This window comes from Anomalospiza imberbis, chromosome 6 (assembly GCF_031753505.1).
Source record: "Anomalospiza imberbis isolate Cuckoo-Finch-1a 21T00152 chromosome 6, ASM3175350v1, whole genome shotgun sequence".
In the NCBI taxonomy this organism is placed as follows: Eukaryota; Metazoa; Chordata; class Aves; order Passeriformes; family Viduidae; genus Anomalospiza; species Anomalospiza imberbis.
This window is the reverse complement of record NC_089686.1, coordinates 3,745,468-3,768,389: the sequence shown is the minus strand read 5'-3', so window position 1 is coordinate 3,768,389 and position 22,922 is coordinate 3,745,468. Positions and strand designations below refer to the sequence as shown.

The 22,922-nt window shown below is 48.9% G+C and overlaps 1 protein-coding gene and 1 long non-coding RNA gene across 2 annotated transcripts in view; one reads left to right on the top strand and one right to left on the bottom strand.

Moving 5' to 3' along the window:
* LOC137476559 (uncharacterized) overlaps window positions 1-14,812 on the top strand; it is a 340,942-nt gene extending 326,130 nt beyond the window's left edge. The window contains exon 3 of the long non-coding RNA XR_011000413.1: window positions 14,800-14,812. This is a non-coding gene — a long non-coding RNA (uncharacterized lncRNA). The remainder of the gene's footprint in view (window positions 1-14,799) is intronic.
* Window positions 1-21,049, bottom strand: part of KTN1 (kinectin 1) — a 76,989-nt gene extending 55,940 nt beyond the window's left edge. Inside the window, exon 1 of the mRNA XM_068194940.1 lies at window positions 20,890-21,049. The gene's annotated coding sequence lies outside the window, so the exon portion shown is untranslated. The remainder of the gene's footprint in view (window positions 1-20,889) is intronic.
* Between the last annotated feature and the right edge of the window lie 1,873 nt (window positions 21,050-22,922).

Genomic DNA, 22,922 nt, shown 5'->3' with positions numbered 1-22,922 from the left:
TCTCCCAGATCTGGAGCATGACACTGCAGTGATGAGGTCCAGAGCATCCCCAGGTTCCATTCCTGCTCCTGTCCCCCTCCTGCTCCCTGCATTTCCCCAAGAACAGGATCATCTCCCAGATCTGGAGCATGACACTGCAGTGATGAGGTCCAGAGCATCCCCAGGCTCCATTCCTGCTCCTGTCCCCCTCCTGCTCCCTGCATTTCCCCAAAAACAGGATCATCTCCCAGATCTGGAGCATGACACTGCAGTGATGAGGTCCAGAGCATCCCCAGGCTCCATTCCTGCTCCTGTCCCCCTCCTGCTCCCTGCACATCCCCAAGAACAGGATCATCTCCCAGATCAGGAGCATGACACTGCAGTGATGAGGTCCAGAGCATCCCCAGGCTCCATTCCTGCTCCTGTCCCCCTCCTGCTCCCTGCATTTCCCCAAAAACAGGATCATCTCCCAGATCAGGAGCATGACACTGCAGTGGTGAGGTCCAGAGCATCCCCAGGTTCCATTCCTGCTCCTGTCCCCCTCCTGCTCCCTGCATTTCCCCAAAAACAGGATCATCTCCCAGATCTGGAGCATGACACTGCAGTGATGAGGTCCAGAGCATCCCCAGGCTCCATTCCTGCTCCTGTCCCCCTCCTGCTCATCAGGGCAAAGCCAAACACGAGCCACACAGACCTTTCCACCCCAAACACTGATCAGAGGAAGGTAGATCTGACCTATGAATTCCATACAAAAATCCAGTTTTTCACATAGAAGCACAGTTCCAAAAAAAAAAAAAAAAAACTAAATCTAAATAGAAGTCTCAGGGTGTAACTAGAATTGATTAAGCACACAGGAACAGCAAGCAAAAGCTCTGCTCTGATGGCCATACACTCATTTCTCATCTCAGCCCAGCAAGGGTATTTAAAACTCACTCCAGGAGGATCCCACTGCTGCTGGCTCTACACAGAATGACAAAACAACATCCATCACACCACCCCCTGTCAAATTGTCTTTATAAAGTGGCATCCTTGCCATGGGGTAAATTGGCAGTGTTTTGGCTCACACACAGTTTCCAGTTGTCCTCTGACAATCTACAATTACTACAACTGCTCCATCATTTCCATTTATATTTCTGTATTACACTGACAAGCCATCTAGGAAAAAACAGAACCAATCTGTAGGGGGGAAAAATTCTATGTCATGCAGAAAGAAACAGGATGAAGAAACTCATTCTATTAAAGCAGAAAAAAGCAAATGCTGCATTGACACACCTTCACCGACCACTTTAACTGCTCCATTTAGTTTTACCATCCTGGGTAGGCTACACTCTCATAAGAAAAAGCATTTCTCCCCCAGAAGTGCTGCAATGGGACTTTTATCACTTGCAGCTTTAAAGTCTCCAGGGCAGCTGCACCAGCTCCCCACCCACCCAAAGCCACAATCCCAGGCAAGGCACTCCCAGTAGCAATCCCTCCCTACTGCCTACAGAGGCACAGCGACTTCAGCTACACTTAAATTTCAAAGCATTTGGTTAAATACTCACCTTTCACCTGCATTTGATATTCAACCTGCTCTTGATCACGTTTCTCAGAGTCCAGCACCCGTGCCAGGCTCTCCCCTTGCAGACATGCTCCCGTCTCACCCGTAAATTCCAGACCTCACAACATCCCTTGAGTCATTCTGCAAAAGGGGAACAAGCTGCATCTGTCCCAGGCCGTGCACAGACCCAGTCACTGTTCCCATCCTGCCTTTAACAAAAGAATTGCACTTTTGTTCCCTAAACAGAGCCCGTGCCACAGAAAAATAACTATTTCTGAACTCCACTGTGCTATTACTGCCTGCACCTGACTTCTCCTGCCAGTTCACGCTGCCCTGGATTTTCTGCCCCACCCTCTGCCTTTCTGAAGTTAAATCTCAAGTTTCACCCTGTGCAGATACCACATTTCACAGGATATTCATTCAGTTTAGGTCCAGGGGATTAACTTACTTGAGAAGATAGAAATAAATTATAGCTCCATCTGGCTAATGAGTCACTCATAGCTTAGCCCCAGCACATGAGAAGCATGGCTTCTATAAATGCTTGGTCCCAAATGCACATAATCTTCAGGGATTTGTGCCTCTTTGAAAAAACTAACATTAAAGAGGGGAAATACAGGTACCAAGGTGCCTTTTTTTAAATACTAAGCAGTTTAAGAGATACCACGTATGATTTAGCCAAGGTAAGAGCTCCTTTATTTGGGATATTTTCCTGGGATTTTCTCAAGCTGACAAGCAGACTCACATGCAACAGTCACTAGGAACACAGCAAGAAGTCTCAGAGCTGCATCTGGATTCAATAAATTCCTCAAACAGATAACAATATTTTTGTTCTCCCTAATCTGCATACAGTTTGGAACAAGCTCTGTATCAGCCAGCTGCAAAGAGGATCCTCTTGAAAACAGCTTCACTCCCAAGCTCATCCTCCCCCAGAGCTCTTCCAGAGATGATGCCCAGCAACTTGGGCAACTAAACCCAGATCTGCCACAGGCAAGGTATGAAATTAAACAAGAAGTTCAGCCACTCCATGCCTACTCCACATTCATACAGCAAGAGCAACCAGCTCTGTGTGACTCGTTTGCATTACCTGACTAAAGCACTGCTGGGCTCAAGCTCTAGGAAAGGGGGGGTGCCAGGAAAACCTCAGGGTAGTTCATTTAACATCAGTGTTGGTACTTTATATGGGAAAACTGCAGAATTACAGCTTAGGTTGATTTCGTTTTGGGTTTTTTAAACAGCTCTGTGTGTTACTGAAAAAACAAGATGGGTTTTTCATGCCCCAAGACAAGACACAAAAGACAGCAGAGCTGCTGTGATGTGATACAAAGAGCTGTTGGAGCAGGCAGGGATTTTAACCCATCCAACTTGCTTGAGTCATTAACACCTGGCTAACTTCAGCAGGTGAGCCACACTGGGAAGGAAGGAGCCGCTGCAGTCCTCAGCATTCCCAAAAACACCCAGTGCAGAGAACACCAGCAAGGAGCTGACTGCACCCGAGCAGTTTTTTCACAGGAGAATTAAGGTACTGCACCTAAACCTCACCTGACACCCACGTAAAGAAAAGGCACAGCTTCCAGTAAGATCACACACAATCTTCTCACGGTCACTTTTAAAATGGCACAGTTTAAAGTCATGCACGAGGCACTCGGCTGCCAGAAAAGCTGAAGGTCTAAATGGACCTGTGAGTTTCAATCCCAGTGGCAAATCAGAAAATTACAGAAAAGAGTCATAGAATATCCTGAGTTGGAAGTTGGACCCACAAGGATCAGAGTTCAACTCCAGGCCCTGCACAGACACCCCACCAATCCCACCCTGTGCCTGAGAGCGTGTTCCAAACACTCCTGGAGCTCTGGCAGCCTCAGGGCTGTGCCCATTCCCTGGGGAGCCTGGGCAGTGCCAGCACCCTCTGGGGGAAGAAAATTTCCTGATATCCAACCTAAACCTCCCCTGACACAGCTCCAGCCATTCCCTCAGGTCCTGTTGCTGCTCAGGAAGAAGAGATCAGCATCTGCCCCTCCACTTCCCCTTGTGAGGAAGCTGCAGGCCAGGATCAAGTCTGTCCTCAGTTCATCCCCTCCAGGCTGAACAAGCCAGGTGACCTCAGCCACTCCTCTCATGGCTTCCCCTCTAGACCCTTCATCACTTCCATGGCCCTTGGGTACTCTCCAATACCTTTCTAACCTTCTTATATTGCGGCACCCACATTATTCAGGGTAAAATTTAACTTACATATCTGCATTCTTTTTAAAGAATATAGTTTTATATCTCTATTTCCATGCTCTATTTGCACCAATCCTCGCAAACCCAAGACTGGGGGGGAAGCATAATAAATAGCATTTCAAGCTCTGAATTTTTCATTTCAATACTTGCCCTGACAGCATGATTTGTGCAGACAGAGGAGAAAGCTGTAGACACTCAAAAACACCAAGTGAGCCACTCAGGTGTTAAAACTACTCTTCCCAGGAAGGAGACCTGCTCAAGGGAAGCTCAACAACGCTTGACACCCCCTCCAAGGTGCTGACAGCAAGTGCAGAGCAAAACTTGTCAATAAATCTTGCTCTCCACTTTATTTCACTGATACAATTAAGCCATTTGCAGAGCACAAGCTCAGTGCTTCAGATACCCTCTAGGTAAATATTTTCCATTCCAAACATGCCGCTGTTTGTACCATCTGTTGGGCTCTGTCTGCTCTCAGTCGCTTGATGTTAGTTAACACAGACAAGCTCTTTATTAAATTCCAGAAACAGTAGCTTTGCTTCAACAAAAGCCTTTACTTTCAGAAGGTTGTTTTTTTTAATACAGCTTCAGAGCCAACACCTGCCAAAATGCAGCAGCAGCGCCGAGAGGAAGCCGGGAGCGCAATACGGCTGCACCACCTCGCCACCAGCACCAGCAGATGTCCTTGATCTTGTCCCAGTGCCGGCAGCACCCAGGTACCTCCCACAAGAGGTTTCCACCACAGCCCAGCAGCTCGGGCAAGTTCCTACAAGATAAGGCAGGGCAGGGATTCACCAGGAGGCAGCTGACGCCCTGAAACCACCTGGGCTGGAGGATAAAGCCCAGAAGTGGAATTAGCACCAGTGAAAGTGGAGCGAGCAACCGCGCGTTTAGCCGGGGATAAACGGACGCGCATATGCTGTTGGCACAGAGCAGGGAAAAGCACGCTCCACATTCCTCACACACGTATCCCAATCTGCACAGAGCCTGGCACGGCACCATCACCCTGTTCTTTTGAGGGTTTTAAAGTTCTTTTAAAAGTTTCTTATGTTTTCTAATGCTTACGTGTTTCTACTGCAATGTTCTCACACTGTTCATATACAACCATGATTGTTTTACATTCTTCTTTGTGAGCAGAGAGAATTGATGAACTGTTGGTTTGACCAGTGTGGTTGGAGAGGTGGTAATTTCACCCTCCAATCCACTGTCACTTTTGCTATTCTATATATAGTGGAGTCAGAAAATAAAGCTTGCTTTTTTTAGTTCTTTTTCTTTCCTTTTACATCTAGCCTGCCTGTGTGAGTTATTTCATGTTCCTAGTGTGACACAGCAGCACTCCACTGGGCTCACCAAAGCATGGGCACAAATACACTGATATCATCAAGAGTGTGGCAGCAGGACCAGGGCAGGGATTGTCCCCAGTGCTGGGCGCTGCTGCAGCACCTTCAGTCACAGGGGCAGTTTTGGGCCCCTCATGAAAATAAAGATGTTGAGGAGCTGGAGCTTGTCCAGAAAAGGGAACAGAGCTGGGGAAGGGTTTAGAGCACCAGGGATAGCTGAGGGGGTTCAGCCTGGAGAAAAGGGGGGTCAGGGGGGACCTTCTCACTCTCCACAACTCCCTGACAGGAGGGTGCAGCCAGGGGGGCTCAGGCTCTGCTCCCAGGGAACAGGGACAGGACAAGAGGAAACAGCCTCAAGTTGCACCACAGGAGATTTAGACTGGGTATTAGGGGAAATTTCTTCTTGGAAAGGGTGGTCAGGGGTGGAGTCCCCATCCCTGGAGGGATTTACAACCCGTGTGGATGTGGCGCTTGGGGACACGGGTTAGAGGTGGCAGTGCTAAGGGAATGGTTAGACTTGATCTTACAGGGCTCTTCCAACCTAAATGAGTCCATATTGCTCAGCACAGGAAAGTTCTAGGAAACCAAAACATTTCTTGCAGTATTGGTGAGGGGCTGCCACTTGGGATAAAAGCCAGCATGCGGCAGGACCAGCAAAAAATGTCCTTGGCTCCACCAGACTCCAGAAACTGCAAGTTTCCCCTTTAAATCACTAGCAGCTAACACACCCCTATTATCTCCAGAGTCAGAAGATAACAAATTATCTTTACACAACCTTTTTCCAAAGTGCTTGTAAAGAATCAAAGGTTTCTTTCTTCCAGCAGGAATTACTCAGCAAGTCTGCATCTTCCCATGCTACTTCCAAGGAGTCCCTGAGGCTCCCCCAGCTCCTTCCTTCACACATTCATGTACAGACACGCTCTGCCCACACCACCATGAACTACTTGAGAGGCATTTATACACCCGAGCAGCCAGCTCAGGCTTTTGGGTAAGCATTTCCCCTTTCCCTGCTCTCCACGCAGGCAGGGAGCAGATCAGACATTTGCTCTTCAATCACCACCCGCTTCCGTGCACAGGGAACTGGGAAGTGATACTTCTCAAAATAGGAAGGCACAAAAAAAAAAAAAGATCACAGAATTTTCTCAGAATAATACTACAAATAAGAGCCAAATCTAGCAGACTTATGGCCAAAGCTGAGCTTAGGTTCCCTGTCTGAGCAGCAGTTCCATCTGTCGTGTAGTTTTTGAGCATCAAGGGATCTCCTGCAACACGAGCCCATCCAAAAGCACAAACCTGGTACAGATGCGAGCCAGGACTCTTGGGTCAGACAGGCAAAAGCATTAAACACACACAACCACACCTGAAATCTGCTTCTGCCCAGCACCTGGATAGAAGGGAGGGACCAGGCCACACCTGCTTTTATTCTAATTAGCTGTCTGGGAAGTTCTCAGGGTTTGTACAATCCAGGTTGCTGTGACACTCCACAGCAGCTCAGCTTTACCACACACAAAAGCCATTTATACAGCTTTAAAGTGCTGTGCACCTCAATAAAGGCCTTAAGACAGCTGTTGTGGTCTAGTGGATAAATACATTCACAAGATAATCTTCACCTTGGACCCACAGAAAGCCTCAGGGAGCAGCTACCAGCCCCTAAAAAGCCAGGGCAGGTACAATACAGGTCTGAGCCCAGCTGGGTTTGCTCACTCTAACACAGCTTAATCCTTTCTGACGCAGGAAGAAATTGCATTACTGTAAGTGTGTTCATTCTGCACCTACCCCTGCCATGCTCTATTACTTTAACTCAATTAAAAAAAGGACTGAGCACCCATGGGAATGATGCACTTGACCACCCCCTGGTCTTAAATGAGGCAGAGCCCCAAATTCCAAGTAAAACAAACAAAAAAAAATTAAAGTCATCTCCTGAGAAATTTAGGGCTGCTACATCCCTTTCATCTCCTTACATCCAATTCCAAGTGTGGAAGGAAATTCTTGGCTGTGAGGGTGGCGAGGCCCTGGCACAGGTTACCCAGAGAAGTTGTGGTTGCCCCATTCCTGAAGTGTTCAAATACAGTTTGGATGGGGCTTAGAGCAGCCTGGTCTAGTGCAAGGTGTCCCTGCCCAAGGCATGGGGTGGAAATCAGATGGTTTTTAAAGTCCCTTCCAAACCCAAATCATTCCATGATTCTATAACAGAGGAAAGCAGGTATGAGCAGTAGCTTCTCAGTACTCAAATTCCTCTCATACCTTCACAGCAATCTGCAAAGAGAAAACAGCTGGAATGAAACATTTTCCCCTTCCCAGTGTATACAGCAAATATAACTATATAAATATAGATTCATGTATTATGAATTCTTGTATTTTTAAAAATAAATGTGAAAGAAGAGGAGACAGAAACAAAAGAAGCAAAGGCCTTTGGTCCAGCTTTTTTTTTTTTCCTTAGCAGATTCTGTGAAAGTATGAATGGCATCTGAGTACTGGGAGGCTAATGCTCATTCAAAAAAACAACCCAGATTTTTTTACACAAGAGCTGCAAAGAGTCAAGAAGAAAACTCAAGTGTATTACCTGCCTGTGCATCCCAGGAGAGGTAAACTCCTCTTCCTGCACATCCCCAGCAGCAGTTTTCCCTCCCCAGGCAGGCACAAGCTGTGCTCCCTCTGAATTCAGGGCAGAGCAGCTGCCCTCGGCGCCACAGCGACAGGAAAACCACGACAGATTGCTAAAGAGGATGGCATGTTGTTTATGGGTTGTGTTTCTAAAGTTTGGACATAACTGAGAAGAGATCAGCCTTAATTTATTGCTCGGTTCTCCAGATTTCTACTCAACTTTGCCCTTAACTATACTCACCAGGCAACTTTTTAGCTTATTCACTGGAATTCCTCCACACACACAAGGAAGTTTTAAACCTACCACTTGTTCTGCAGCTCTCCAGACCACCTGGTGCTAAAGCTTTTCTCCCCAGTTTCTCACTAAGGCAGTCACAGCAACACAGAAGAAAAAAATATCCAGCCTTCAAGGGCAAGAAGTAGCTCAGAGTAACTTTAGCAGGTCCCTGGAAGTTGGATTTATTAACCTTTGTAGCCCCACACCTCGAGGGTGCAGAGGCTGCCAGAACTACCCCTAACATGCACAGCCCAACAGTGTCACACTGCTGCTTTCACCACATTTCCACCCACACGGAATGAGGTCTCACAGGAGCTCAGGGAAGGAGGAATGTGTGCACCGAGGTGATGGCACAGGAGGGAGACAATAAACCTCAAAATAAATGAATTTGGAAAATTTCCTATAGCAATGTATCACCAAAGGTCTTCCTGCAAGAATATATTAAATTCATCTAAGAATATTAATCTTGTTCATATTAGAGTTTCTTTCCACTATAAAAATAAATCACACAAAGATATTCTTGGTCTGAACACCATAAAAGTGATTTTATCCAGACTTATTTTTTAATGTATATTGAAGGGATAAGAACAGAATTCTTCTGCCAACAAAGACAGGTATTAACCTCAGAGAATCTGTTTAGCTTCAGACTTCTTAACCAGACAAGATTTTACTCAAGTGTGCACACGCTGTCCTTCACCCTGTTGCGAAAGGAACAAAAGAAGAGGAAATGACTAATCAAAGCAGCAGCACATTAATATATTTTGGTATGTGGAAAAGGAAAATTGTAGCTGGTATTTTTAACATTCCCAACAGGAGAATGCAGGGCCATGCATACACCAGCAGCCATGGAGGCTCAGCAGCTCCCAGGAGGGGAAAATAAAAATAAAGAGAGGAAAAAAAATAAGTGAAGTTGTGTCCCAAAGAGGAGTTCTGTGTCTTCCATTTTTCAGCATGAGCTCTGCTGGAATGAGAGCCCGGACAGGAGGCACAGCTGGGGTCAGCAGCAAGGCCTGAGTGATAACAGGTGCACTTTGCCTGAACGGTAGGGAAAGCCCAGCCTGGGGAGGTGCTCTGGAGGGAAAAGGTGAGAGATTCTTGGAGCACTGCCACCAGTGAACACTCCTATAAATCCCATTCTCAGCCTGCTCTGCTGGGTGCCCTCATCCACAAGCTGATAAGAAATAGGGCAAGAAAAATGTCCCAGGTGACCTCCAGCAAGCCACAGCTCACCCATGTGCCACCCATCCCACACCATCCCAAGCCTATTCCCCTCAAAGCTCTCCATTCCCTGCAGGAGCAAAGCACAGCACCTTCATTCACATCTTTCCTTGCAATTACTTTGTCACTGAACCCATACGAGCCAAGCCACTGATGTCCCAGTTCAACTGGATTTAACAGCTGGGTTTTAATCCCACGCTCCCCCTCTCCATGGGAAGTTCTTTGGGGCAGCCACGGTAACAGGCTTGCTCAGAGCAACAGGGCAGGAGCCTGACTACTGTGATAAACCCAAAATTAGACCTTCCAAACCCCTTCCTAAAAGGGATCAAAACCAATCAATCCAGCAACAGCCTGGCACGGTCATTTGTGCAGTGGGATGGCACAGCACAAAAGCTTTGCTCGCTCAGGAAGAGGAGCTGGACTGCTGCCTGTCTGTCCAGCTCCAATTGTTCCCACACTTCATAATTAAGGGCTACAATTCACCCTTTTTCCAATGCCAAACCCCAAAAGGCTCCTAACAAAACCATTCTCAATACTAAATGGGAAGCGACTGTAATCGTTCAGATTCCCTCCCCTTGCTCCAACACTGCTGGATGCAAGGGGACACACAGAAACTAATATTTAATGTTCTTGCAGAGAGATTTGTGCTCAGCCACTCTGTAACACAGCCACAAGCCTGAAGCTTAAGCAGGTCTTTACCGTGGTATCACAAAATGACAGCCCCAGTCATTGCAGCAACAAGATTTTCCCATTATTTCTGTTCAGCGTGCTGTTCCACACAGCTATACAAAGAGCTTGGACCACTGACAAAAAAAAAAAAAAGCTTAGTTAACCTCTCAGTGACTCGACAATCCTATTGTTGCACAGCAATGAACAAAAGGAGAAGCCAGCAGCAGACGGATGCTCTCATCTATCCAAATTCCTAGAGGAAAATGAAATTGAGCTGTGCTGGGAACAGGCTGCAAGGCAGAGGAGAGTTGTTAGCTCAGAGGGAAATCAAAATTTCAGTGATTGTGAATTATATCAGATCTAGATGCTTTCATGTGGTTTCTTCTAACTACCTGGAGTCTCAAGACATTATTTATTGCACACATTATGTCTAAGCAGTTGAGTGATTTCAGTTGTCTCTAAAGAGAAAACTACTGTCAATGTGGCACAGATGTAGCTAAATGAGAGCATCAGAAGGCAGCAAGTGAAACAAGATTGCTGTACCCCATCATCAGACTGAGTCTTGATAACTCTTCAGCTGCAAACAGAGAGGAATCAACAGGGAGGATCTTTCTTTGTCACCACACACAGTACAATAAAAGAATGGGGGGGGGGGGAAAGTATCCACCAGTTAAACAAAGTTCACAGAGTGCTAATAAATTTTCAAATGGGCCAAGAGTTTAGAAGTCAGGAGTATGCAGTTAGTTTCTCAACCCCAAGATTTTACAAGGGCAGCTTCAGCTCAGGTTGGGTGACTGGAGGAACAGAGACTAAACACAGAGAAGTCAAAGTTCCTGTAACCTGACAGAGGCATCATAAATGAAATTATCACCAACATGCACAACTATCAAACTAGAATTTAGGGAGTACTACGAGGCTGGAATTGCCTCCTCTTCAGCCCATGCAGCCTGCTAAGCACTGCATCAGCAGGTCTATTTTTACTTTTAATACTCTACACTACAGTCAGGGTCAGAAAGACACAAAAACACTGGAAAATCCGAACAGCCAGGCTTGAGCAGGCATTACTGGCTACCCTCCCTTCCTCTGTGCAGGAACAGCTCTGCTGCCCTGAACTGCACCCAAGGAACAGGACCCTGCCCAGCTTCCTCTGCTCCCACCTTGCAGGGAGGGGCTGAAGCCAGAGGACAATGCTGGCATGGGAACAAATGGGCAGCAATGGGCCATGGCTGCATTTTGGCTGCAAGTTGGGAAAACACTCTCAATCCTCAATCCAAGAAGGTGCTCAGTGCTGTAATGGTCAATCTGCAGCCTCTGCATGGAGCAGGGGCACTGTGTTTTATTTCATTCTTTTGCTGGTAGCAATCAATGAGTTTTAATCCATAGTCACATAAGGAATGACACCTCCAAAGAGGGTGGGATTTTATTTCAACTGTGCACTAAATTTAAAATCATTTGTCAGATTAAAGCATTGTTCACACTCTGCTTACAAACCTCCTGAACACAGAGAATGTTTAGAGGTATGCTCAGGACTGAACTTGGACCACAGAAGGTCCTGCTGGTGATGCTGGTGCAGCACCGATATTTTGACTTTCTGCTCCAGCAGAAATTTGCACCAGCTGAAGGCTGAACAAACTTCCACACCAGATATCACTTAGTTTGACTGCTCCATAGCAAAGCTGTCCTTCAACATTTATCCTAAAGCACAACATCCTGCAGGCATAAAGACAGCACTTCTATATCCAAGCCAGATCCCTGACCTTGTAGAATACGTTGCTGTTAATGTTGCTAGAAACAAAGTTTCAAAATGGTTTAGGAACAAAAGAGGCTTTGGAAGCAGCCCTGGCACCATACAAGTTACACCAGTGCATTTCCAAGTATAAATTGCATCACGAGCTGGAACTTCTAACTCCATCTAAAAGCACAACATGAAGTTTTAGAAATTGCTGCTGAACTGTGGTCATTTCCCTGCTGAGGCAGGTGAAGTGTTAAGGCCTTTCTCTGCTCTCCTTTGAGACACTGCACGTATCTCATTTATCAAGGGCAGCACTAAGAGCTCACCTCATCATCCACCCAAAACACCTCCTGCACTACAACAAGAATTTCACTTGACACAGCTCCACTGAGATGCCATCATTTCAGCTTCCACAACAAGGAGATGTGCTCCTGAACAGCACAAGGCTTCTTTTCACCTTGTTAACCTCTCTGTGCTTCATGGACCAGTCTGCTGAAGGCACTCAGAGCTGAAGAAATGATACACAGCTGGTGTCACCTCACGGTGTCATCACCCACATCCTTTAGGCTCCGGCAGGCAGCTTAAGAAGGTCACATGTTCTCAGGAATCAGTGCAGTGTTTCAGCAGACCCCGAGGCAATATTTACTTCTTAAAACACCCAGAGGAGGGGACCAGACTCCCCTCCAGCAGCAGGGAAAAGGCTCCAGCTCCTCCACAGACTTGCTTAACGCTTGAATCACAGCTGAGCCACACAGTGAAGGAGCTTTCTTTTACCACCTTCCTCGTGCAGCTGTTGATGCCCCAGGTGAGTGATGCTGAGGGTTGCTAATGTTCCTCTGAGCAGCAGCAGCCCAGGGGATGCTGCAACCCTCCTTACTGGTCCCAGTTCCACAGTTCCAGTTCACTGCATAACTCCACACACAGTGCAGTTTTGAGAGCTGAGTAACACCACACGAGAACCCTGCAAAAGGTGTGCTCAAAGCATATCTCTAAAGTTTTCCTGGGTCTTTCCACTTGTGACCACAAGGACCAAGACTGCAGGAGTCTCCAAAAGAAACAGTGAGATGCATATTTGAAGAGGTTTTGAGTTCAAGTCAAGAACCCAACACCCCAGAATTCTGCTCCCAAAACGGCCTCCTAACACAAGCACACACACCCGCCCCAACGCGCTCAGCACTGAGCTGAACTCAAGAACATGCCAGGTTGTTAAAAAGGCCTAAAAATGCTCAGCAACAGAAATGCAGAGTAATTGAGGTCATTTCTCTCACGCTTCTCTGGGTTCTCACTCCCTTTGCTTTGCTGTCCCACAATCTGCTCCTCCTTTGGTGTGCAAGAATTGAACAAACACTTCATTGCAACCACACAGATCTAAACCTATGTGCCTCCAACTTAAGTTACATCTCAAACTATCACTCCAGTAGCCTGTAATGCCAAGCAGGGATTAAACAATCTACTTAGAAATAGGTACACCAGACCTGAAGCCAAAAAATTATTCTTTTGGCACACAAACAACATAGGAAAAGTGGTAGAAACTTGGAGGTGGGGGGGCCGAAAAAGGCAGGATTGTAATGGAAACATCTGATCAAGAATTTTCACAAACCTTTAAAACTTCTGAAACTCAACCCCTTCGCCAGCACTTCTCACATGCCTCAGACTGCAGACCATGTTATGCAAGTTCTAATTGTGCCTCCACAGCCCTTCCTCCCACCCACGGGCTCTGCACCTCAGTGAATCCCTGTGTGGAAGTACACTGAGGCAGAGAAGAACCCTCCCACACCTGGCCTGGGGTGCTGCCACCCGTGCAAAGAAAGCCTGGCCTTGTTGGGCATCTTGAACAAGGCTCTAACCCCTTAAAAGTTGCTAAAAACCTTCTGGCTTTAGACACACAAACCAAGCTGTAAAAAGGTTCACTAAATTTAGCATGCAACCCAATCCTAGTGGTGGTATAGCACAGGCTGAAGATATGGAAGTGACCTTAGGTGAAGGTAAAAAGGAAAATCTGTCAGTACTCCCATTGAGCAGCCGTGGGAAAAACCAGAGAACCCAATAAAATCCTAACAAAACCTCCATAAATCCTCCAGGCAGCTTGGTGGTTTCCAAGGCTTTGAGATACCACCTCCACCTCTCTTCTGGACAATGCTGCTCATTGTCCACGCTGGGGACAGGGTTGGGAGGAACCTTCTCAGCACAATTCTCCATGAGCTTGGAAAAGTAAAGCTTGATGGAGCTCCACCACTACTGCTGTAAACACAAAACCAGGGAGCATGAAGAGAAAAAGCAGCTCAGTCCTTTGTCCTTCCATCACAGCTGGAGCCACACATGCTGCCAACAGGTGTTGAACCAAGCAAAGGTCAGCAGGTGTGACAGGAGATACAGCATTGACCTGTAAATTCCATTTTCTGCCAGTTCCCAGCACCACACCCCCTGAGAAGTGCAGACACTGCCGGCTCCAAGGACAGGACACAGTCGCTCCCTGGAGAGCAGCAAGCTAAAGGAGGCAAAAGAGTTCCCACCTAGTCTTGGGGGAAAGGGCCGTTCCTGGCACAGCAGCCTAAACCCCAATCACTTTCCAGATCTGAAAATGCCCTGAAAAAGCTCCAGTGGCTATGAGCTGCTGTAGCCATGGTGATGCTCTCAGGTACACCTGGAGCTGAAGCAGAGAGGAGCAGCAGAGATGCTAGAACTGGTTTCATGTACCTGTTTTTAGGTCCTCACACAGAATTAAAGGCAATGCCTAGGGAAAGCCAAGCTGGGATGTCCACTTGCAACATTAGGTGATGACTTAGAGGGCAAAGCAGCACTAAACGCCAAGGCAGCCTTCAAACCTGTTTGGAAGGCAAGAAGCAACATCACTAACTTTAACCGTGGCCTCCCACCCACACCAGAGAAGAGACCCTGAAGAAAGGGGCACATGGGAACAGTCCTGGTTGCTGCAGGAAAGCAGTTTCATATCCTATCACAGAACAGTTTGGGTTGGAAGGGAACTTAAAGATCATCACATTCCAACCCCCTGCCACGGAGCAACCCTCCCAGCTTCCTCCAAGCCCCGTCCAACCTGGCCTGGAACACTTCCAGGGATCCAGGGACAGCCACAGCTGCTCTGGGCAACCTGTGCCAGGGCTTCACTATCTTTACAGGGAACAATTCCTTCCTAATAACTAATTAAATATCTCCTTTCTTTGTTTAAATCCATTCCCCCTTGTGCTGTCACTATCTGACAATGCAGCTCAGCCACCACCTGACTGCCAGGGGTTCAAGTCACAGATGGGACCAAGAAAAAGGCACCACCAGCTGCTCTGCTGGTGACCTCCTGGCATCTTCAGCTGCAGGTGCTTGACCTGTGCTTTCCCTTCTGTAAAATGGGCAGGTAAGTGCCATGCCAGAGCCTGGCAGCAGCACAGGGCAGGTGCCTGATGGAGAAACACCCATGAGAGCCAAATGCCAGACATCAGCTTAAACACTCCTGCCATGCAGCACTTCTCACTCAAGGCCTGGGAACCATTCATTTCCTCCAATAAATTGGACTTTTTAATTTGTTGTCATCAAGTGTAGACTTTCCAACTTAAAACCCCACAGCAAACTGGCTGGGAAAGAAAAGCAGTCATGGCCAGTGGTCAGATCAAACCAGTAATAATGAAATTAGGAGCAGACTGATATTATGGGCTCTCTTCTGAGTCAGTCATGATCCAGTCCAATCCTGGCGAGTTCCCTGAAGAGCTGCACCTTGTGCAATAGCTTAGTCATCATCTTCCTTGACAGCTACGCACTTACAAACAGATTTTGAGTCCACTCACATTTTCCCATGAAAATTTTCCCCTCTGCCCTACTACAGGCAGGACAGAGTAGAGTGGTACCAGCCTAGGAGTGGGCAGCTTGTCCCTTGCAGGGGAGGAGATAAAGCTTTTATCTCCCAGACTCAACAACTTCCTTCCTGTGTGGTAGCAGGCGGACAAAAGACACCTTTTCACACCACAGAAAGGAACGAGATGTACTAAAATTTGTGACAACCCTGAAATAAAATACCCTGCTTACCATTTTCAGGCCATACGGGAGAGTGTAAAACAGAATTGAGCCAGCATTTCTTCTACAAGGAACATGCAGGGTGAGATTTGGAAGCCAAAGAATAAGGAGCCCAAAATAACTTGGGTTGAGTTTATATTGCCCTGGCAGCTAAGCAAAAGTTGATAACGCTGGACTGAGGTACTTCCCCTCTGCAGGATGAGAGCTGGATTGTTTTTGGAAGCACCATGAATCACGGGCATAAATATACCAGGCTTTAAGAGCCTTTGACACCCACGTAATTCTGAACTCCAGCTTGATTTTCCCTGGGTCACTCAACACATGCTCAGCGAGCTGGACACCAGACAGGCAGGCTGAGAAGGTCACCTATTCAATTAATAGGTGCAATCCCAAAACCAGAACTTCTGTGTTTTGCTGGATAACATCAACACACCTCTTCTGAGAGAAAAAGAGCCTTCCCTGATGCTCCTCCATCAGTCATTCAACTGCAACTTGAAGGAAAACAGGAGTTTTGCTCTATTTCCTCAACTTCACAGCATAAAAGGGTTTAAAGATGCTTCCTGCAGCAGGGGAGCTGTGATGCAGCAGCTCCAGCAGAGCAGTGATTTGCCGGATTGCCTGGCTGTGAGCAGATCCAGACAAGGAAGCCAAGCAGAGGGATCAGCCAGAAGGAAGAGTGTCCAATGGAAAAAGAAAAAAAAAAACCCTGCTAGAAGAGCTGTTCCCTGTGTTTCACTACCACTGAAAATTCTGCGTACCTGAGAGCAAAGAGCTGTAAATGCAAGCAGAGGACAACACTATTTATAATAGGGATTATTAGTGCAGCAAAAGGAGTAGCATGTCCACACAACTGATTTACAGACACTTTCTCCGAGTTACAGTGCAGCCCCAGTGATTCACAAGCAAAGATGAGCTTTCATCTGAAACAGAAAAAATGCTATTCCTCTTAATAAATCTTCATGGGAAGAAAAGGGGAAGAAACTACTTTTACTTCTCTTCAGTAACAGCAATTTAGAGCTGGGGATTTTGGTAAGCAGGGTGGTCACAAAGCACAAACAAAAACAGAGCATTGCAGAAAAGGAGGAGGAGAGCTGCAAAGAAGTAACTCCTGATTGCCCCACAAACCTTACAGCTCCTGCCCCTCTCCTCTCCCTCCCACCCCACACTCATTCCACAGCAAAACTCAAGGCCTGAAGCACTCAAACTACTCCTCTGCACCACACAGTGGCAAGGAGATAATGTTCTTTATTTGTGTCAGCACAGTTAGAGATTGTTTCCAGAGTTTTCATGTAACGGATACCATTCCTGTTTTCCCCTGTTTTTTACAGTATCTAAGAGACTTAAAAAAAACCCCTCACCTCTAGTTAAATTGGAAGCATTAAAAAGGATCATGAGATTTGCATTCTTTAGCACCTCAGATTATTAAAGTTTCCACTGCCATGACCTCCCCTTCCAATGGCACACCCAAGCTTCAATTAAAGAATCTTCGTATTTGGGTGGACTTTGCTATTTCTCATACCAAGACACTGGAGCATCCAGGCTGACAAGATGGCCAAGGCAGCAGAATTTATGCACTCCCAGGAGATCTCTGCTTAATTTTGCTTTATGGAGAGATCCTTCACCAAGCCTGCCCTCTGCCCAAGACCTATATTTAGGGACTGTGCTGACCCGACAGTGCCCCTGTAAGCTCATTTATCGAGATTCACTTATTCATTCTAATATAATCTAATTAGATGCAGCAGTCCTGTACACAGGCATGGCAGTGACCAGGAGAGGATGAGCTCAAACGCAGGGAACCCAGCCCAAGTGCTATTTAGTTCTCACAGAGAGGGGGAAAAAAACTCCTTGCAGAGAAATGCAGGAATTACAGATGCCTGGGCACTATCTCAGAGCAGCACATGGATCCACTCTGCTTCTTCCATCCACCAGGTAAAAAACAATTCCTTAGCTGGAAGCAGCAGAGTCCAGATCAATGCACGGTGCTTATCCATGAAAGGGCTGCTGCTCCTGCTCTGAAATCACTGGAAATGGGGGCAAAAAAAAGAAGCAGGAATCAGTCTCTAAGGCAGTGCCCACGCCAGCAGGCACAGATGCGTTCCCAAACTGCAGACCACAGGCATCAGCCTGGAAAAAGTGCCAAAGAGACCACATTGTAAGAAAATACTTTAAAGGCTCCATTCTGGCAAGAAATAGGAAGTTTTCAAAGCTCCCAAGTACCCTCTCTCCTGCCACCAGCTGTAGTTCAGGCATGCGAACAGGAAGAAGCTTTTACATTTCTAAAACTATAAATAAATACTTTTTTTTTTTTAAGTCCCCATGTGTTTTATTTGCTTGGACATCTTGTATAACGATGAGAGGAGAAGCAGATTCCTAGGAGTCATGGGCTGGTAATTCTCCAATTTATCATCTCCATAGTTTATGCACAGTCATTAACAAGAAATGATTTGTCTGGGACAGATTTAGCCCGGCAACTCCCTGTCTCATTAGCCTGAAACAATCACCCGAGGAATGTCAAAAAGTTTGTGAGCTTAGTGCAGCAATCAGTCCCCTCCAAAATATTCCTACTTTTAAAAATAGCCCAATCCTGATGCTTTGCCAATGCAGAGCAGGAAGTTTAAGAGCTAAACACAGATGCATAAAATTCCCTTTATATTAAAAAGGTTCTGATGGGTAAAGGCAAAATGTTGTCACTGACAAGGAAATCCTGAGAATATCGATAAGACAACAACTCAAGAGACTTAAAGACTTCCACTTGTTTAACCAATGAAAACAAGGGGTCAAGAGGGGATCCGACTGCTCTAATTACATCAGGGAGGGAAAACAATCATTTAAACCAAATGGAAACACTAGAACCAAAACCAAATTACACCAACAGGCCCCGAGCACTGTGTGGATGGAAATTCAGCAACTGCTTGAGACTGCAAGGAGGTTCTCCAACAGCTCTCCTGTGGAGATGGAGAAAGAATAAACCGATCAAGTTTCACTTTGGAAGCAGTTGTGTTATGAAAGGCATCCACAGCATGGATGGGTGCTAAAAACAGGGAAACTAAACTTGATTTGGGTTGCTGGCAGAGCTTTTGGAGTGAAGAGCGGGATGAAGAGTTACCTCCTCCTGCCACTCTGCCTTCTGCATCCTCCCCATCCCTGCAGGACAGCACAGGATATACTCAGGCAGGACATTCACACTATTTACTCAGGCATGTCACTGGGGCATGACCAGCGAACTAAACTTGGGAGCTGAAGCCTCACAAAGTCAATGGTGAGAGATGGGTGCCTTGGCAGCAGCACAGGAAGGGATTAGGAGCAACCAAGTTTGATGCTTAAAATAAAACACATGTCCTGTCTCCTGTGTCCTCACACTTCAGGGTCTTGGGTGTAGCTTAAACACAGACTTGGCCATCACCTCTGAAATTCACAGGGAATTCCAGTTCCTAAAGAGATTTTTTTTTTAGCCCTAGGTTTACATCACCCAGGGTCGAGAATGATTAGACATTTTCAAGCCATAACCACCAAATCTCCAACAGCAAAAGCAGATGACGCAAATGAAAGCTGTTACAGAGCTAACCAAGCAACGCCACAGCTTTACACAGGCTTGAGTAAGTCCTTCCCTTTTCTTCAAGGAGTTTCAGAAACAAAGTAGTCATCAGGTCTGTGACAGGAGATAAAGGATAAAATCAAAATCTCACCGTGTCCTTCAGATCCTACTGCTGCTGTTTCTGAGAGCAGAAAGCATCTTCCTGAGAGCAGCTAGGAAAGGGGGGTGCTAAGAAAAAAACCAACCAAAAAAGGTATTTGCTAATAACTCTACCAGAGAATTAGTGTTTCTTTCCAATCCCCAACCTTTCACTGCTGCAGTTACACACAAAAGTTATTTTAATCACAGTATGCAGAAAGCAGCATCAGCATATGAGGCAAGAGAAAAAATATGTGGTAAAGCGAGTTGAATGGCCTGTGCGCGGGCAGAAATTACAGCGCAGTTACAGGCAAGAGGTCCACGAGGCAGAGAAACACTTCCAGCCCAAGCCAAAGAGGAGGATGATAGTGATCCACAGAGAGAAAAGGCAAGGAAAAACATCTGAAAGGAGCTGGAACATAGGAACTGAACCCCTTCTCAACTTTTGCAGCAACCAGTTCGGACTGCCCAGCGAGAGATTTTTGCCTTGTCATAGGTAAAGAGATGTTAAATAGAATAGGCATGTCAACTAAATGCCATTTACGTTGGTGGACAGAGGCAGCAACAGAAACACTAAAGGAACATGGGGGGAAGAAGGGGGAATTTTAAACAGAAAAGAGCTACAGCAGGGTATCAGCTCAGCTTCTGTGAGCTCTGTCTTCCACAAAGTGAGAAATTATCTTTGAGGTTTTCTAACAGTGACCTCAAAATACACAGCACCGCCTTAGCGGGGATGTGGGGGGAAAAAAGGTCACAAAATGACAAATCTAAAGCACACGGGTGGATGCACATCGCTGGAGAGCAGAACTTGTCACTGTCTAATGCAGAAAAGAAGCTAAGCTACGTTATTCTTAATTACCACCCACTCAATTAAAATACTTCATCAACTGAAGGCAGCCGGGTACAAAAGGTGTAGCTTTCCCACCTTAACTCCCCTTTCCTTCTCCCTAACTTGCAGGCTGGAAGAAGGGAGTCAGCCGTGAAGTAGAGGAGAGGTGAGAGGGGCATGAACACCTCCAGGGTTAACAGAGCTGCACACAACCCGTGCCGGGGCTGTACCAAAGGGCACGGACAACCTCAGAAATGAAACACCACTGACAACATCACCCACGAGGGTGGGGAAGCAGCATTTGCGAGCATCTGACACCAGCACGGGCACCCAGGGCGGCCCAGACCGCGGTAATGAAGCACAATGCTCATTAAAGCTCCTACGGCCACCCGGGCGCTGCAGCAGCCGCCTCTCGCCAAACCTCCCCCGGGGCTCCGACAGCCACGGGGAACGCTCCGAGATCCCACTTGGGCCGTCAGTTCTCGCCCAGCCGCCCCTCGGCGGGCGGCTTAACGCAGCAGCTCCGGGAGCACCGCGGACACGGCGTGCCTGCCCCGCTTCACCCGGCTCCGGGGAGATGCGCTCGGGAAGCACCGGAGCTCCACCGGAGCCCCCCGAACCCCACCGGCCCCACGGCAGCGGCCTCTCCCCGCCGTGGGGCCGCGCCCGGACCACCCTTCCCCCCCACCCCGGCCGGGCCGCAGCCCCGGGCCCGCCGCGGCCTGGGCCCGCCGCCCCTCGCCGGGAGGGCCCGGCCCCGCTGCGGCCCGCGGCGCTCCCCGGGCGGCACTCACCGAGACGGCGGCGGGCAGGGCAGGGCCGTGCCGGGCCGGGGCTGCGGGGACGGAGCGGGAGCGGCCGGTGCTGCGCGGCGCGGGCGGCAGGAAGGGGAGGAGGCGGCCCCGCACGTCCGCCGCGCCTGCGGCCGCCCCCCCGCGCGTTAAAGGCACCGGCACCGCCCCGGCCGGGAGCCCCCGGCCCTGCCCGGCACGGACCGCGGCCGCAGCCCAGCCGCGGGGAGCCCCGGGAGCGGGGAGCGCCCGCCCGGCTTTGCCAAGAGTGTGTGGGTGCATCACCCGCAGCCCGCCCGTGCGCTGGGGGATCGCCCCCCGAGCTCCCCGCGCGGGGATCCCTCACCTCGTCCTGAGGTTCGCCCACCCAAACTCCCCCCACGCGGGGATCCCCGGGAATCACCCAACCAGGCTCTCCCCACGCGGGGATCACCCACCGAGACTCTCCCCACGCGGGGATCCCCGGGAATCACCCACCCAGACTCCCTCACACGGGGATCCCCAGGGATCCCCACCCAAGCTCCCCCCACACTGGGATCCCACCACCCCCAAGCTCCCCCATGCTGCAATCCCTCACCTGTTCCTGAGGATCGCCTACCTAGACTTCCACCAGGCAGGGATTCCCAGGGACTACCCACCCCGAGTTCCCCCAGACGGGGATGCCCAGGGATCTCCCCACCATACCCCACCCACGGACAGGGATCCCCCACCCAGACCTCCCGGAGGTAGGGATCCTCCCATCCAGGTTTCCCACACGCAGGGAACACAGGTCCATCCACGCAAACCCCACCCAAGCGTGGGAATCACCTCTCGCACGCAGGTCTCCCCAGGGATCTCCCCACCCATGTGCGGGGACCATTCTCCCCAGACCTGCCCGACGCAGGGATCCCTCTGCCCGGACTCACCGCGCACAGGGATCGCCCATCCAGCCCCCCAGTTCCAGCCAGTTCCCCCCATTCCCTCTCCACCCCCTTTCCCGAAGCTGGCGCAGGTGTGGGATTCCAGGGGCCCAAGGCAAGCAGACAGAGCACAGCCCAAAGCCTCCTCCAGGACATGAAAGGGACCAGACACCTCATGACCAGGAACAGGGCTTGTCCTTCAATTTCCCTTAAATTTCCTAAAACTGCCCGGCAGCCCTGCCTGCAGCACAAACATACCAAGGGCTTACTCAGTGACATCCCAGCAAACTGTGGAGTCGGCAGGGAGGGAGCTTAACTGGGTTTTTTCAGCTCTGACTTCTTAGAGCCCCAAGTTCTTCTTCCCTCTGACGTGGATCCTTCCCACAGTGCTCACAGGGCAGATTGCTTTCCCCTGCCGGAGCTCAGCGGCTGGCCACGGCTCTGTGGGTACCCACGGGGATGGAAACTGCTGCTCTGTCAGTAACTCGGGGACAGCGAAACAGCCCAAGAAGCCACCGAGGGCACCCGTCCAGCTCCATCGCTGGGGGACTGACATTAACTCTCAGCTTCCCGGAGTCCCGAACACGTGTGGGAAAACACAAGAAAATGCAGAGTCTGTGGCCCAGCATTTGGCTGGCTGAGCCAGCGGTGGCTGCGGGGAAGTTCTGGTGCTGCTCAGGTATCCCCAGAGTCCGGCTGCAGCCGGCAGAAGGGAGTTATCCCAGCAGGGAGGCTGGCATCACCCCAGGGCTTTGCACGCACCCTCCCATCATTTCTTCTGACCTCTGGCAATGAGGAGCCTGGTTTGACTTCCAGGCCCTGTTGCTCAGAGTAAGCCATTTGTTTATTTGTCCCACAGCATCTTTGAGAAATCAGCCGCTCCGCAGCACTCGGTATCAGAGACGGATTCGCGTGGAGCTGCCGGGAGAGCTCAGCATTCCCCTCCTGGCCAGCCATGCGTGGCACTCAGCTGCAATCCCGCCGCATTCCCAAACTCTCCGGAGCAAACAAAGGCAGCGGCATGAGGTGGACGCTGATTGATGGAAGCTGTGCCTTTGCCTGGGAGGTGAAGCGGGCCCGGAGCCCCGGGAGCGGGGCCCGGGGTGGCCACGGGGGTGTGGAGGCGGCCGGACACTT